This window comes from Ascaphus truei, chromosome 12 (assembly GCF_040206685.1).
Source record: "Ascaphus truei isolate aAscTru1 chromosome 12, aAscTru1.hap1, whole genome shotgun sequence".
Classification (NCBI taxonomy): Eukaryota; Metazoa; Chordata; class Amphibia; order Anura; family Ascaphidae; genus Ascaphus; species Ascaphus truei.
This window is the reverse complement of record NC_134494.1, coordinates 33946929-33965440: the sequence shown is the minus strand read 5'-3', so window position 1 is coordinate 33965440 and position 18512 is coordinate 33946929. Positions and strand designations below refer to the sequence as shown.

The following is an 18512-nucleotide window of genomic DNA, read 5'->3' as shown; positions in this document are numbered from 1 at the left end:
CACAGACAGACACAGACACTCACTCTGGCACTCACACACACACACACACACACTCACCGGGTCGCACGCGGCAGCAGGCCCCTCCGCACGGCAGCAGGCCCCTCCGCACGGCAGCAGGCCCCTCCTTAAGGCAGCAGGCCCCTCCGCACGGCAGCAGGTCCCTCCTTAAGGCAGCAGGCCCCTCCGCACGGCAGCAGGTCCCTCCTTAAGGCAGCAGGCCCCTCCGCACGGCAGCAGGTCCCTCCTTAAGGCAGCAGGCCCCTCCGCACGGCAGCAGGTCCCTCCTTAAGGCAGCAGGCCCCTCCTTAAGGCAGCAGGCCCCTCCGCACGGCAGCAGGCCCCTCCGCACGGCAGCAGGCCCCTCCCCCCCCCGAAGCACGCTCCCCGAACACCAAGATGGGATCGGGGGCAGATGATTAGGGGGAGATCATGCGCAGGAGGCGCGCACGGGGGAAGCTGGGTTGGCGCTTCCCCCTCCGTTCCACGTGGGTTGCGCGCGGGGCTTGCTTTGGGCTTCCCCCTCCGTCCCACGTAGGGAGCGGAGGGGGGAGGGAGCGGAGGGGGGAGGGAGCGGAGGGGGCTAAATTGCGCGCGGCGCTTGTTTTGGGCTTCACCCTCAGTCCCACGTGGGGAGCGGGGGGGGGGGTGAGGGTGCGGGGGATTCTGGGTTGCTGGGGGGAACAGGCAGCGCAAATGGCAGGACACTCTGCTTGCCCTGTGCACGCGCCGGGACCAGACCACAGGATTTGCCGCCATTTTTTTTAACTTTTTTTTTTAACCCAATCAGGGAGGGGGATTATTTATTTATTTATTTAAAAAAAAAAAAAAAAATTGGCACGAGCAGGGGAATTCATTGAGCTGCAGCACGGGTCGCCAGCTGCCTAAATCCACTCGCAACGGGCGACTTGTTATCATTATTTGTCGAGCACTATATATATATATATATATATATATATATATATATTTGCTATACAACAGGGTACATGAGTGTTACACAATGTACTGCTGATTTGAGATTAACAACCAGACAAGCAATGTTTTTATGTACCCTAAGGTTACAAAAGCTTTGGATAAAGTCACATTTCCAGTAGAAGAAAGATGGGCTTGAGCAAGAAGTCCTCTGAAGGGATGAAGAAGATACAGTAAGCACATCATGGAGAACAGGGGTTTGAACAACTAAAGTGAGTACTTGAAGAGACACGCTATAAGTGAACAGGCTACAAGGACGTTGTCATTGGTGTCCTCTTCAACCACAACTACACATTGTGGTCATGAACTGATAAAGAGGTAGCAAGCCTCTGTACTTCATTTCTTGAGTACCAGATTATTGCCCCAAAGGCGAAAAACCAAAATTACTGGTAGGAGTGAAAATCACCTTGAGAAAAGACTTTATACTAAGGAAAACCTTGAAAACCATGAGGCAGAATGTTCTAATGTTGAAAAGGAGAAGCAATGAACTTCCGCATCGGCCATGAACAGTCTCCATTCTCACCGCCCTCTCTTTGCCTCAAGATAAAAGCAAAGAAACCTAGATTCTCGGGTGTCGTCGGAAGACAACAGAACTGTCCGACTATGTGGAAGAGAGCGGAGGAATTAAGCGGATGTTTGAGAACTTGATTGACGGGAAGTTAAGGAAGAAAAAAGAGAATACTCCATTCCCTGGTTAACTGGGGGCTATCTGTCCCTCCACTGTCCTTTTTTGACCTACAATTATTTCTCGAGAGGGAGTCGAGTGACGGGTTTCTGCCGCAAGTAGCCCTAGCTACCCATAAACAGGGGAGGAATGTGAGAGATTAGTTTCTCTGTTTAATAGCCATGCAGGGAAAACATGTGTAGCTACTGAGTCCAGCAGTGAGCTGGTTAATCTCAGCCCGAGAGCAGGCAGAGGTAATTAACCAGCTTTCACCTGGCTCATTAGGAGGGTTCAAAAGCCTGGATCTTCCTGCAGTCTGGGTCTCTCTGTGGTCTGAGTACAGACCACACGTGCGGGTCCTTGACAGCTAGGGACACCAGGGGGTGATGACCTATATGGACTCCAATTCGCTGGGGAACTGAACTTCGGCCTAGGAGAGCCCTAACTTTTATCTTGCTCTCCCGTTTTTCCTGCATCGGGGGCTGAGGAGAAGGCCTGGATTTTTGTATATGGCAAAATAAAAGCCTACATTTATTTTCCCCAAAACCATCTCCTGTTATCACCGCGGCACGCATCTCCTAGCCGTTCCCTGATAGTTTTATGATGTATTTACATTGGTTAAGCATTTTGTTATGATTTCTTATAATATTTTAGGAGCAATAGTAAGTATAAAAGGCACACCACTGTTTATAGAAAGTATACAAGTATTATTCTGCTTCTGGTGCTTACCTCCCAATGGTCCCGGCGTCTCAAAGCTGGACCTGATAGTAGGCACAAAATAGAGGAGAAGAAGGAGCACACAGGTGTTTGGTCTGAGGAAGGGACACATTACTCCTGAAACGTTACCTTTATTAGCTCTGATGCTGTGAATACTTTATTGAAGTTTTTATCAAACTCAAAACAAGTCTCCTGTGTGCTCCTTCTTCTCATAATATTTTAGCACTTCCCTTCTTATTTTTATTTTTTTATTAATCAAAGTGTGGAAAATAACATTTCTGAAACCAAACAGATCATGTTTTAGAAAAATCAAAGCTAAGATAAAGTCCAAAACAAACAACCTTTTTAGGACCAAAACAGGAGTAAAAGTACAGTACCTATTTTAGTTACTATGTAAGAACATACATTATTTTTAATGTTACATAGAGAACATTTATTTTAAGGGTTGGAAATTAACTCTGTGGGGCAGAAAGTGCGAATAGAAGTTGGTTTTGATGCATTTCTCCATTTTCAGTTTGCATCAAATGTAAGAAAATTACCTGTATAGACTGTAAGGGAATATTCCAGCACCAAAAGGTATCTTTGTAAGGATGTGCTCACCACAAACGAGACGGGACCGCGGTGCTGAGGTGGGATAGGAAATAACGCCACCCACAGCCACGAGGGCACGTCTTGATTGAAGAGTGGTCTGGGATTCCGGATCGGGGTAGGAGAGGTACGGTAGGTAGAGAGGCCGTAGCCAAGTCCGGGGTTAGAGAGAGGGACGTTGTCGTTTACCGTAAGCCAGGATCAGGATGCCAGAGGTGCGGAGAGTCATGTAGCCGTATGCCGAGTTCGGGATGCCAGAGGTACAGGAAGACGTAGCGGAAGCCGGTTCAGTTCACAAGGAAGTCTGCGAAATAGAATAAGGAGGCAGAGAGAGATGAGAACAACTGGTTCTATGCTCAGCCAACGAGTCAGTGACTCTGCAAGGTATATATAAGAGAGAGGATCCAATAGCAGCGCAGCAAGGTGGAGGTGTGTGGAAAGGCCAGGTTACAGCAGGTATAGGTCCAGAAGGAGTCCCAGGGGAGGAGCCATAAAGCCCAGCAGCCTGACTGTATTTGGTGATGGCCATCAAAAGAGGTGTTGTGCCTTTAAGAGGCGGGAGCGCCTCCGTGTGGCCGCGCCTCCGTGAATCAGTGCCATCGGCTGCGTGCGCGGACCCACGCCCTGCTCCGAGAGCAGAAGAGAGAGGAAGACGTGCGCGCGCGCGCGCATAGGAGGAACAGCTGTCGGCGGCTTGCCTCCGGAGTCCACGTGCGCCGCGGGAGACCCAGACGGAGCTGCAGGTAAGTGAGGAGCACGCCGTGAGCGGCGTGACTCCAGAATCCTCACAGTACCCCCCCCTTCAGGGGCGACCTCCGGGCGACCATGATAAGGCTTGGAGGGATTCTTGCGATGAAAAGCCTGTAGAAGACGAGGTGCGTGAAGATCCCGGTGAGGAATCCATGAACGTTCCTCTGGTCCGAACCCCTTCCAGTGAACCAAGTATTGTACTCCTCCTCTTGAAATTCTAGAATCCAGGACAAACTGCACCTCGTATTCCTGTTGACCTTGAATCATAATCGGACGTGGAGAAGAAGTATTTTTGGAAAAGCGAGGACTCCGAAACACTGGTTTAAGTAAGGACACATGGAAGACCGAAGGTATCTTCATAGAAGGTGGAAGACGTAGCTCGTAAGCCACAGGATTAATCCTCCTAACTATGGTAAAGGGACCGAGGAACTTGGGAGCGAGCTTCATGGTAGGAACCTTCAAACGGATATTCCTGGACGAGAGCCATACCCTGTCTCCTGGGGCGAACTCCGGCACTTGGCGTCGAAGTCGATCAGCCTGGAGCTTCTGTCTCCCTGTAGCCACCCTTAAGTTCTCCTGAATCTTGGACCATAAGACCTTCAGGCGAGAGACGTGCTTGTCCACTGCTGGCACCCCTGAGGAGAGAGAAGAGAAAGGTGACCGAGACGGATGAAATCCAAAATTTATAAAGAATGGAGATTCTTGGGTAGAATCATTGCGAAGAGAGTTCAGAGCAAACTCGGCCCATGGAAGCAGATCCACCCAGTCCTCCTGTGTATCAGTTATAAAACATCGAAGGTATTGTTCCAGGTTTTGGTTGGCCCTCTCCGTCTGCCCATTGGTCTGTGGATGGTACCCAGAAGAGAACTGAAGCGAAATCCCCAACTTCTGGGAAAAGGCACGCCAAAACCTCGACACGAATTGAGACCCACGATCCGAGACAATGGTAGAAGGTACTCCGTGAAGACGAAAAATCTCCTGAATGAAGACATCTGCCAGCCTGGAGGAATTCGGTAGACCCCTCAAAGGAACAAGGTGCGACTGTTTGGAAAAACGATCGATGACCACCAGAATCGTATTTTTTCCTTTGGATTCTGGAAGCTCTACAATGAAGTCCATAGAAATATGGTTCCAGGGACGGTCTGGAATGGGTAAAGGTAGCAGAAGCCCAGCAGGTCTGACCCGAGGTACCTTGTTGCGAGCGCAAATACTACACGCTTTGACAAACTCCTCCACATCTTTAGCCCTCTCTGGCCACCAGAAGGTACGTTGAACCAGGTCGTTGGTCTTCCGTATCCCTGGGTGTCCTGCTGATTTAGAGGAATGACACCACTCGAGAACCTTCTTGCGGTGTTGAGGTGCCGTGTAGAGTCTTCCCTCCGGAACCTTGAGTCCCTCAGGAGTCCGTGACTGTTCGGATTGAATCTTGCCCATGATATCAAACGAATTAGCGGACAGGATACAACTAGAAGGAATAATAGACTCAAGTTGCTCTTCAGACCTGTCCTCCGCCAGGAACTGTCGCGATAGGGCGTCCGCCTTTAGATTCTTGGAGCCAGGAATGAAGGAGATGAGAAAATTAAATCGTGAAAAAAAACAAAGCCCAGCGGGCTTGTCGAGCGTTCAAACGCCGTGCCCCTTCTAGGTAGAGGAGATTCTTATGATCCGTCAGAATGGTAATGGGTGTCTCAGTACCCTCTAAGAAATGTCTCCACTCCTCTAAAGCCAACTTGATCACCAAAAGCTCTCTATTCCCGACATCATAATTCCGTTCAGCGGACGAAAATCTCTTCGAGAAAAACGCACATGGGTGCAGTCTGGCTAAGGGAGATGTTCTCTGGGACAGAACAGCCCCAGCCCCAATGTCCGATGCATCCACCTCCAAGGTAAATGGGAGTTTAGGATCTGGGTGGGTGAGGATGGGAGCAGACACAAAAGCCCTCTTTAGCAGATCAAACGCCCTAATGGCGGTCTCCGACCAAGATGAAGGATCTGCACCCTTCTTGGTGAGGGCAGTTATGGGAGATACGGTGGACGAAAAATTACGGATGAAACGTCGATAATAGTTTGCAAAACCTAAAAAGCGTTGCACGGCTCTAAGAGTAGTCGGACGAGGCCAGTCCAGAATAGCCTTAAGTTTTTCTGGATCCATATTGAAACCGGAGTCCGAGATGACGTAACCCAAAAATGCCACTGATTTGAGGTGGAACTGACATTTCTCCAGCTTCGCAAAAAGATGGTTCTCCCGAAGACGTAACAGTACTTGTTGAACATGTTTGATGTGTTCTTGAGTGGATTTAGAAAAAATGAGGATGTCATCCAAGTAAACAATAAGAAATGAGTTCAGAATGTCCCGAAAAATCTCGTTGACAAAATCCTGGAAAACTGCTGGTGCGTTGCACAAACCGAACGGCATAACCAGATATTCGTAGTGGCCGTCATGGGTGTTAAAAGCAGTCTTCCACTCGTCCCCCTCTCGTATCCTTACTAAATTGTAGGCACCTCTTAGATCCAGCTTAGAAAAGATAGTTGCTCCCTGGAGACGGTCGAAGAGTTCCGGAATCAAAGGCAGAGGGTAGCGATTTTTACGAGTGATATTATTCAAACCCCGGTAGTCTATGCATGGGCGGAGAGAACCGTCCTTTTTCTTGACAAAGAAGAAGCCTGCTCCGACCGGGGAAGACGATTTTCTGATGAAACCCCTCTCTAAGTTCTCAGCAATGTAAGTGTTCATGGCCCTTGTCTCTGGGAGAGAGAGAGGATAGGATCTTGCCCTGGGAAGAGGTGCGCCCGGAAGTAGGTCAATAGGACAATCAAAAGAACGGTGCGGAGGTAGAACCTCGGAACGTGCCTTGTCGAATACATCACGGTATTCCCAGTACACAGAGGGTAAGGAGTTAATCTTCTCAGATAGGGTAGACAATCCACCAATCCTCTGGAAAATCTGGGTACATGTCTTGGCACAAGAAGGAGCCCACTGGATGGGTTCCTGATCCATCCAGTCGATGCGAGGATTATGAAGTTGAAGCCAAGGAAGACCCAAAATCAGCTCAGCAGAAGGAGTGTGGATTACATCGAGGGTAATGATCTCCGTATGGACGTTGACGAACTGCAGTAGAAGAGGCACCGTCTGTAGCGTGATAAATGCTGGTTTAAGCGGTCGACCATCAATGGCCTCCAGTCCTACCGGCGTCCTCCTGTTGATCAAAGGGATATTGTTCAATCTAGCAAAAGTCTCATCAATGAAATTACCTGCAGAACCGGAGTCAATGAACGCTCGTGCCTGAGTGTGAAACCCCTCTCCAGAAAGTGTAATGGGCAAGATTATCCTGGTGGGAAGGATGTTCTGGACGATGGGAGAAAGTGTCAATATTCCCAACGAAACTCTCCGGGATCTCATTGGGAGCTGGCGTTTCCCGGTTTGTGAGGACACTGGGGTACAGCGTGACCGGAATTGCCACAGTACATGCAAAGACCGGCCTTGCGCCGACGCTGTTTCTCAGCAGGAGACAGCCTGTTGCCTCCCAACTGCATGGGTTCTGGAATGTCCCCGGAAGGAGGTAACGGAGCCACGAAGGAGGGAGCAAGAGTTCTTGAAACCCGTTGACGGTAATGAGAACGCTCGTATCTCCGCTCCAGCAGACGCTGATCCACACGAATGGACAGAGCGATCAACTCCTCCAGGTTAGTGGGACGATCTCGCGCGGCAAGCTCATCCTTTAGGGTTTCAGACAGACCTTGCCAGAATGCAGAAGATAGGGCCTCATTATTCCAACCTGTCTCAGCAGCAAGAGTGCGGAACTCCACTGCATACACGGCAACCGAACGATCTCCCTGGGTTATGTGGTGAAGAGCAGAAGCTGCCGTTAACCTCCGTGCGGGAGTATCGAAGACTCTTCGGAATTCCTCGACGAAGAGATCGATGTCCTGTGTGATAGCACCCTGTTGTTCCCAAATGGGGGAGGCCCACGCCAGTGCCTGGTCGGTGAGAAGGGAGTAGATGTAGCCAACCCTGGAGACAGAAGACACAAAGCGAGAGGGAGAGAGACGAAATTGGACGAGACATTGGTTAATGAAACCCCGGCATCCTTGGGGATCCCCCGCATAGTGTCTGGGAGGTGGAATTTGTGGTTCCGGGGCAGACGGAGGTGTCGGAGCAGGACTAGCCGGTACAGGAGCTGCCACGGGTGAAGGTTGCTGAGTGAGGGCTCGGACCTGAAGAGTAAGGGCATGGACGCTTTGCTGCAACGTATCCGTCCGTTTATCTGCTTGGTCTAAATAAGTCTCTAGTCTGGAAAACAGAGCAGTATGGGCGTTTAAAGTGCACTCCACCTCAGCGGGGTCCATGTTTGTTGGGCTGAGCATAATGTAAGGATGTGCTCACCACAAACGAGACGGGACCGCGGTGCTGAGGTGGGATAGGAAATAACGCCACCCACAGCCACGAGGACACGTCTTGATTGAAGAGTGGTCTGGGATTCCGGATCGGGGTAGGAGAGGTACGGTAGGTAGAGAGGCCGTAGCCAAGTCCGGGGTTAGAGAGAGGGACGTTGTCGTTTACCATAAGCCAGGATCGGGATGCCAGAGGTGCGGAGAGTCGTGTAGCCGTATGCCGAGTTCGGGATGCCAGAGGTACAGGAAGACGTAGCGGAAGCCGGTTCAGTTCACGAGGAAGTCTGCGAAATAGAATAAGGAGGCAGAGAGAGGTGAGAACAACTGGTTCTATGCTCAGCCAACGAGTCAGTGACTCTGCAAGGTATATATAAGAGAGAGGATCCAATAGCAGCGCAGCAAGGTGGAGGTGTGTGGAAAGGCCAGGTTACAGCAGGTATAGGTCCAGAAGGAGTCCCAGGGGAGGAGCCATAAAGCCCAGCAGCCTGACTGTATTTGGTGATGGCCATCAAAAGAGGTGTTGTGCCTTTAAGAGGCGGGAGCGCCTCCGTGTGGCCGCGCCTCCGTGAATCAGTGCCATCGGCTGCGTGCGCGGACCCACGCCCTGCTCCGAGAGCAGAAGAGAGAGGAAGACGTGCGCGCGCGCGCATAGGAGGAACAGCTGTCGGCGGCTTGCCTCCGGAGTCCACGTGCGCCGCGGGAGACCCAGACGGAGCTGCAGGTAAGTGAGGAGCACGCCGTGAGCGGCGTGACTCCAGAATCCTCACAATCTTATGGTAGAAGATTGCTTAATAAATATGGTACTTTCCTTCACCTAGGTAATGAAGAAGTTAATATTTTCATAAAGGTTGCTTTACTATGGCAATTATGTCAATTCTGTTTGAAAACGATTTATTTAGCATTTGAGTGCAATGCTGCATATCTATATATCTCTAGGGTTTTAATTGCTTTGAAATAGTTGAAAGTTACTATTAAAAAAGTCCAAGATCTTACAAACTAATTTGGGAAATTAAATATTTCGTATTATTGCTCTGGTCTAATGCTACTGGTAATTTAATGTTATTTTATCCAGGAAAGCCAAGGTGGGATATTGTTAATTAAACAGTAGTATATTTTGTTTTCTGGGGTTTAAAAAAAAAAATGAGAATTAATTTTGTTGTATTGAAAAAGGGTATTCCAGTAGCATTATATTGCCAGAAATTGTCTTAATTTTGTATATATAACAGCCTGCCAAACTATTTCTGAGCTATTTGTTTGAAATTCACTGTTTGAAAACCAAAAACTGATTTTGATAAACCATTGTCCCAAAAATGATCCATGCCTGAGTACAATCGTCCATCTCTACCCCATAGGGCAGTTGGCTCCTGATCTGTAGGAAGCGATTTCCAACGCATACAGTATATAGTGCTTAACTGAGTGATATGATTATGCAGTTACCAAGGTACAGTATGCATAACGTAACAAGGTATCCAAGCAATGTTACACAACTGATTCAATTTATATCATCCAATTTCTACAATAATATTGATTGAGCATGCTTCAAGACTATAATAGGATTTTCTGAGGTTCTTGTAATATGAAAGAAATCTACACTTTTTTTTACTCCTTTGAGTGTCACAAGACCAGAAGCATCTTGGGCAACCACGGATCCCAAACATATGATCGCTTGGCCATAACATGGCTGTGGGCAAGCCCCCCGATATCATGACCGGAATTTGTGGGGGCTCCACTTCCATTCCAATCCTGTTCACCCTTCCCATGGAGCAGTAAATATGATCTTCCCCCTAGAAAACTAACATTTATATGGAACCCCTCTTTACTTTACCTAAGACTATAGAACCTGTCACTGAAGTGGGGTCCTGAATTTCGTAACGTGGGGTTTAACTCATAGTGGGTGGTACACAAAGTAGGAAGCAGGAGTAATTAGACACCACAAAACCGTAAGGAATTATAACAAACGTTGTTACTTTATCTTTCATTTTGAACAGGGATACATACTGTACAAAGGGCTACCACAAAACCACACAGTATTTCTGCAATCCTACTAAAACAAATCACTAACGCTGTGCCTCAGTCTTTATATATTTTACAGTCACTGCATACTAGTTCACATGCCGTGGATCTGACAGGGTATTTGTACAATAACCTTTCATTGGAGCTCTGGATTTAAACAGATGCAGCTTCTTACAGTTAATTATTTGAAAACATAACCTGTGTTTCAATGCAGAGGGGATCTCTTTCCTCTCTCTGTTAAATCCTGATATTTCTCCGGTTAGCTGTTGCAGTGCTCCCTGAGGTGTCACTGTACTTTGTACTGGCCAGCAAAATCCACCAGTTTCCTCACTCAATGGATCGGTCAGGCCCTTGCAGAGTGTTCTGCAGCAGCCTCGCCATATCAAAACAAGCTGCCACCCCAGTCCCTTCAGCAATCCCTTTCCAACTGTCACCAACTGTCATTCCACTGGCTAAGCACAGTCACATGGTCCAGTGGAATGTCATTCTTAAAGGGGTCATGTCCTCTGCTGGTATCAGACAGAGGGGGTTACATATAAAATTGTACTTCATATGACCTCCGGAGTATTGCCGTTCAGGGTATTTCATAACACATCCAAAGGGGTAAGGCCATAATGTACTTGCATCTTTAAATGTTTCAAGAACCATAAGTAAAATGAAGTGACCTTTACAATGGACACTTGAATGTAATGGAAGGCAAGCACGCCATTTCCTGTTCTACTATAGTTTATTGAATACCCTCCCAATAGAGGTGGTGGAGACGAGTACAGTAAGTACATTCTTCATATACAGATGTAGCCAACATTATTGCAACACTGGGACATACAACATGAGCCAGTGGGAGAAGTGGCCATTGTTTTGAGTCAGCCGAGCATGAGCAGTGGGCAAGGCTATCGCGCCATATCATTCGCGGAGGCATCCTATGGGTTGCAATACCGTTGGCTATCTGAAGGAATAAGGATTTCCTAAGTATGAAAGGCAAAGAAAGGCGAGTAGTCACGTTGATCCTTTCTTCCATGTAGTAAAATAACAAAGGCAGGAGAGGGAATAAGGGGTACGATACCAGTTTCCATCTTATCTTATTATTCCCACTTCCTGTCAACATCCATTGCAACCACATATCCCTCTTCCCTTGTATATAATATTCTCTCTTTCCTCTGTCCGCTATACCCGATGAAGGACCCTGAGAGGTGCGAAAGCTTGTGACATTTCAACTACTTGCTGGTTCAATAAAAAGGTATCATAGGCCCTACTCCCTCTCCCTCCTTTGTTATTTTTTGACTAAATGTGTAAGAATGTAATTGATCTAAAAGGATTTGAAATCTCAGAATAAGTAGCAAAATGGGCAGAGTAGGAAGAATGATTGATTTCCAAATGTATCTTTCCTTAAATTCTATGTTTATGTATATCAAGCTGTTGGTCCATTTAGCACTGAATAAGAGAGATACCACACCACTCTTCATTCGTTTCCTTAATTGCCCTATTCACTGTAGCCACAATAATTTCAAGGCAAGTGTAATAAACCCTGGCTCCATCGACCTCAGCTCAGATTAAGAAACTGTTATTGACAGCAAAGGAAAAATATCCTCCTTTCCCTGTGAACTAAAAGCTAAAATATACCGCTTGTGAGAAGTATTTGCAAGGCAAAAAAAAAATGCTTTTATGACAGAAAAACAGAAAGAGACATCATGTGCTCATGAAACATAGACTAGCAAGGAATATGATGTGCTTATTATCAATGCTACAGAAAAATCTGCTTTTATATTGCTAGTATAGCTTCTGGTAAAAGTAACCCCCGTAGTGTTATAAAAACCTTCTTTATAATGCATGGCAGGGCACCGAAATGTTTACAATGAGAGGCATGAATGATGTAAAACATTGGCTATATTTTAATTTGTGTGTGGCAGAGAATTAGTCACTTCTTTTTGCTTCCACGCTGTCATTTTTGCTGTACACATTGGCGTTTCTTTAATAACATAACTTCTTTACATGCTCAGATATCTGTGGCTTCTCTCAGATCTCCAAGGCTACGTTTGCTGCAAAGTAAATCAATTACAGTATGTACAATGATTACAAATAAAGTAAAAGTACTGCATCTTCTGTTGTCACACTAAGGGGCCTATGAACTAAGTGCCGGAAAAAAAATCGCCGGGCTGTTTAAATTGCCAGTTTTGACAGCGTTGCTATCACGATATGCAGAAAGCCCAGAATACCTGTGATAGCAACATTTGCAAAACGGGGGAGTAGCTGGCGATGTGATGATCGAATCTCTGAAAAGGGCAGAGAGAGAGCCGCCTCTCCCTCCGCAAATATCGCCAGAGATCAAACATTTTTAATAGAAAATGTAATACTAGTGTATTGTAGCAGGGGTCTCCGGAGCAGAACCGTGTTGATTTGAGGTCCGGGGGGCCCTCTGCTTCCTGAGATAAAGGCCCGGTTATGGGGCGCCGGTATCTCCTATGTGTTTGAGCAAAAAAGTGATAGACAGCACTCAAAAGCAAGAAAGAATACATTACTATGTGCAGGGTGCAACAGGAACAAGGAGGACCCCCAAAACTCCCCCTAATAGATTGTGATGCTGATGACATGAAATATACTGTATGTCGGCTTATCTGCTACAGCGATTCTTTGCTCTTGAAACAGAGTATTTGTATACACCTTACCCACCCTCTGTCACTGCATTAGCTTTTATCCTTGTGTTAACTTACTTGCTGTATAATCATCGATTAACTGGGTGTAATGCTAATATGATGTTTTGTGTTTTCATAGTTGTTTTTTTTTTAAAAGGGAAACTTCTTTGCGGGCAAGAACACAGAACAGGTAGCGCTGACTAGATAGACAGAGAACACAATATGAAACCTTATATGGGAATGTAAGCCTCACATAAGGGGCTGCCTAAAATACTAAAACTGACCCCCTGGTCAGAATGGTGAAAAGAAAACAAGAAATACGTATTTCAAAGGCGCCAGATGGTAAAGGATATATATCACACCAGTTGGAGGGCCAGGATACGGCGCCGGACGAATGGGTTGTGCAGGAGCTTCTGCACAACCCATTCGTTCGGAGCCCTATCCTGGCCCTCCAACTGGTGTGATATATATCCTTTACCATCTGGCGCCTTTGAAATACGTATTTCCTGTTTTCTTTGCGGGCACCTACCTAAATTCTCATCGGACTAAAACTCCTTCACGGAGACGAAAATGTGTCACGATCAGGCACACGCATCCCCGCTGGCTCGAAATTCTCAAAGCACTAAAGGTCCTTGATGGAGATGAAAAAGCGATCAGGCACATGCACGAGCCCATGCGCCCCCTGCTGGCTCAAAATTCACACAGCACTCAAAGTCGTTCATGCAGACGAAAATACGATCAGGCAAACAACCTGTACTTTTCTAAGCAAAACCTGCCCCAGAACCAGTACTTTTATATCCAAACCTGCCACAGTACCAATACTTTAATATCCAAACCTGCCACAGTACCAATACTTTAATATCCAAACCTGCCACAGTACCAGTACTTTTATATCCAAACCTGCCACAGTACCAGTACTTTTATATCTAAACTTGCCACAGTACCAGTACTTTTCTAAGCAAAACCTGCCCCAGAAGCATTACTTTTATATCCAAACCTGCCAGTACCAATACTTTTATATCCAAACCTGCCACAGTACCAATACTTTTATATCCAAACCTGCCACAGTACCAGTACTTTTATATCCAAACCTGCCAGTACCAATACTTTTATATCCAAACCTGCCACAGTACCAATACTTTTATATCCAAACCTGCCAGTACCAATACTTTTATATCCAAACCTGCCACAGTACCAATACTTTTATATCCAAACCTGCCACAGTACCAGTACTTTTATATCCAAACCTGCCACAGTAGCAGTACTTTTATATCTAAACCTGCCACAGTACCAGTACTTTTATAAGCACACCTGCCACAGCACCAGCACATTCATATCTAAACCTGCCACAGTACCAGTACTTTTATATCTAAACCTGCCACAGTACCAGTACTTTTATAAGCACACCTGCCACAGCACCAGCACATTCATATCTAAACCTGCCACAGTACCAGTACTTTCATATCCAAATGAAAAGTTTAGTGGTATACGTGTTCTAGTGCCGAATCCATATAAAAGATTTTCAGAATAATCAAGTACCTTGGGACCTTGTGCCTCTGAGGACTCCGTATCCAAGTGCTGGCAGCTCGACTGACTACAGACGCTCCTTCCGCCAGGACCTTTGACGTGACTGACTGCAACGGGTGCGGAGAGACGGAGAGACGGAGCCGTGCAGGAACCGGCATAGAATTATTGATCAGCGGGTCCTCTCAAAATGTCTATGATACATTGTTAAAATGTGAGTTGAAATTGCTACTATTATCATTATTTGCGCAGTATTCTTATTTGGGACGTACTACCCTATTGGGGTATTCTTTCTCTCTCTCATTCATTGAATACTATTGGAGCAACACGATACACAGAACAGATTCAACAGATCTGCATTGACCAAAGAGCTCATGTCACAGAGAGGAGTGTCTCTGACCTGCCTTCATTTCCATTGCCATCTGTGAGGGGGATTAACACATTTTTTTCTCACTTTTTATATTTCATATGCACTGGGTACACTATTATTTATTTTTACTTTCACATATACCTGACACCGTATTTGTGAGCGCTTCCCATTTTTGGACATCCAAGCTGTTTTCGGGACCAGAGGACGATCTACAAAGGGTTATCCGAGCTGCTGCATTATATACCTGCACCTGTAAAACACTTTTTTTTCACTGTGGGGTGAAGGCTGATATTTGTATATAGAAATTATTTTGTCAGTATTAGGTTCACTTATTTGCACTGATTGATTGGATTGAATTATATCATATATAATATAATTAATTTCACTTTGAGACCCCATTCACTTGAGAGCGCCCAGTTACACCTTTTGCTATTAATATCCAAACCTGCCACAGCACCAGTACTTTTATATCTAAACTTGCCACAGCACCAGTACTCTTATAACCAAACCTGCCACAGGACCAGTACTTTTATAACCAAACCTGCCACAGTACCAGTACTTTTATACTCAAACCTGCCACAGTACCAGTACTTTTATATCTAAACTTGCCACAGCACCAGTACTTTTATATTCAAACCTGCCACAGCACCAGTACTTTTATATTCAAACCTGCCACAGCACCAGTACTTTTATATTCAAACCTGCCACAGCACCAGTACTTTTATTAACCAAACCTGCCACAGTACCACTACTTTCATAAGCAAACCTGCCACAGCTTATTACTTTTATAAGCAATCCAGCCATTCCAACTACAAGATCAGGTTCGACCATTGATGCAGTCTTTCGACGGCAGTTAGATACCTCACAATCCAAGATATATGTATCTTACTTTAGTTATCATAAGTCAATTGTACTGTATAATGCAGGCCTGCACAACTCCAGTCCTCGAGGGCCGCAAACAGGCCAGGTTTTCAGGATATCCCTACTTCAGCACAGCTGGGTTAATTAGTGGCTCAGTATGACTGAGCCATTAATTGAGCCAGCTGTGCTGAAGTACGGATATCCTGAAAATCTGGCCTGTTTGCGGCCCCCAAGGACTGGAGTTGTGCAGGCCTGGTATAATGTATTCCAACTGATACTATGGAAATGTTAGCAGAAAAATATAAATCAAATAAATTATACTCTCAAAAGTCTTTCATTCAATCAAATACATCAAAATCAAAATACAATTTCACTGACAAAACACAAAGAAGTTTCACTTAGAACGTGCGTGCTCGGCACACTCCCCGTCTATTTTTTACAACACTCTCTGTATGTGTTGTTGTTTTTGTAGTGGCCATTTTGTTGCTTAGCAACGCTGCACCGATACTTGACATCAATTTTGTCTTTGAGGGTTGCTATATGTAGCAGCAGGGGGAGGTTTGTAAGGTATCTTGATAAAAGTCCAAAGTAGGACCGAAATGTTGTTCTTTGTTGAATACATTTTGAGCACTAATAGAACTGAAACTCGCTCAAACGGATAGGGTGCTACCTGAGCATTCAGCTTCAGTGGAAGCTGAAAATAACAACTGGGTGTGGAGAGAAGAAGAAAAATCCTTTTCTATAGGTGCAGTCCTAATTGTACTTCTACTGGGGAAAAATACTATCAGACAATGGTTGTAGACCACCAAATCATCAGAGAATGTATGGATATGTAAGAGTACATCCTGGTTGTACATGTGTGGAAATCTCCCACCTAGATGAAGTATAAAGTGTGGAGCATTAAACAGTCTATCAGGTAGAGCGGTGATGCATATATACTGTATATATATATATATATATATATATATATATATATATATATATATATATATATATAGACAAAAAAAGAGAGAGAGCGCACGCCCCATAGCATAATACTGCATAAAATTTATTAAAACAAGGAAGGGGATGGGAAATGGGGGGGGGTAGGAATCGCACTCACAGGATGCAAATGGTTAAAAGGCAATTTGTGATTATATCACCACCATCCGGTTCTGGATACTGCAACACGTCTCCGTGGACTCCTTCAGGGCTGCCAGACACGATCACCAGGGACCAGATGTTAAAGGCTCCGTCCGCTGTCTGTATAGAGTCCAAAACTCCAGCTCACACTTCCAATGGCCGCCGATCGTATTCCCGCGCTTGGTATAGGCTGCTGCGCGTGCGCGGCGTCGTCGTGATGACGTAATCGCGCTCTCAGTACCCTAACGCGTTTCGTCACCTGACCGGTAACTTTCTCAAAGGGCTGATGCTGAATGGAGTCAAGTCCTGCCCTTATATAACCAGTCCATTGCCAGGCAACCCGTAATTGGGTGATTGATTCAACCTGAATAACACTAATGGGGCTAATACATGTCATAGGTACTAATAACATAGAGAACTAGTTCTCTAAGGGCTGATAGGGACTAATACACTTAAGGAATGAACGTGAAGTGGATATATATATATATATATAATTGAAAATCCTTATGGACAATAATATAGGAACAAGAAGGATATCATAACATTAATATATATATATATATATATATATATAATCTGTATGTAATTTCATTATCCAGACACATTAAGAAGATATATAGATACAATCTATTAACCCAAAAGGGAATCTATGAACTTCTCAATATACATCTTTTTCTCTGTGTACACTCATGCTTTATATTGCATATGGGTTTTAAATCTTTTTCTATTTATGGATATGGAATTGGAATTTATGGGTAATGCTGTTTTAATCATGATTGAGATCTGTTGTTCTGGATCTGAATTTATTGTTTAGATTAATGTGATCTTTTTTTTTTTTTTTTTTATGTGTTGATCATGTAGTGCAATGTATGGCATAGTTATCCACACTTATGGAGAGTGTGAAAATAAACTTTGTATATATTTTGTAGATAAATTTATCTTGTGGATTTTCCTATTGGGAAATCATTAAATACAGTTTAAGAATAGAGTTTTAAATTATACATTGCAGTACAATGATTGATGAATTTATATGGTATCAAATCGCTTGAATTTTATTGTTAGTGTTAATATTAATGTCATGATATCCTTCTTGTTCCTATATTATTGTCCATAAGGATTTTCAATTATATATATATATATATATATATCCACTTCACGTTCATTCCTTAAGTGTATTAGTCCCTATCAGCCCTTAGAGAACTAGTCCTCTATGTTATTAGTACCTATGACATGTATTAGCCCCATTAGTGTTATTCAGGTTGAATCAATCACCCAATTACGGGTTGCCTGGCAACGGACTGGTTATATAAGGGCAGGACTTGACTCCATTCAGCATCAGCCCTTTGAGAAAGTTACCGGTCAGGTGACGAAACGCGTTAGGGTACTGAGAGCGCGATTACGTCATCACGACGACGCCGCGCACGCGCAGCAGCCTATACCAAGCGCGGGAATACGATCGGCGGCCATTAGAAGTGTGAGCTGGAGTTTTGGACTCTATACAGACAGCGGACGGAGCCTTTAACATCTGGTCCCTGGTGATCGTGTCTGGCAGCCCTGAAGGAGTCCACGGAGACGTGTTGCAGTATCCAGAACCGGATGGTGGTGATATAATCACAAATTGCCTTTTAACCATTTGCATCCTGTGAGTGCGATTCCTACCCCCCCCCATTTCCCATCCCCTTCCTTGTTTTAATAAATTTTATGCAGTATTATGCTATGGGGCGTGCGCTCTCTCTCTTTTTTTGTCTGTAGATATCTGTGGAGTTGGTTTACCCTGTGTGAGAGCAGCCTAAAGACCCCTTTCAACATCAGACATCCTATCATCATGGACTAATTATGGAAGGACTGGTTGGAGTTTTTTGATTTTTGTGTCTTTCTTTTTCTCTTTTTTGAGCACGTTCATGCACTGTTT

The 18512-nt window shown here is 45.1% G+C and overlaps 1 protein-coding gene across 7 annotated transcripts in view; it reads right to left on the bottom strand.

Moving 5' to 3' along the window:
• LUZP2 (leucine zipper protein 2) overlaps positions 1 to 18512 on the bottom strand; it is a 304222-nt gene that overhangs the window by 164674 nt on the left and 121036 nt on the right. Inside the window, exon 1 of one of the 7 annotated variants that reach the window (XM_075567273.1) lies at positions 10292 to 10380. The exons of 3 other annotated variants lie outside the window; for them this stretch is intronic. The gene's annotated coding sequence lies outside the window, so the exon portion shown is untranslated. 3 more of the 7 variants (XM_075567276.1, XM_075567279.1, XM_075567277.1) reach the window with 3 other exon arrangements.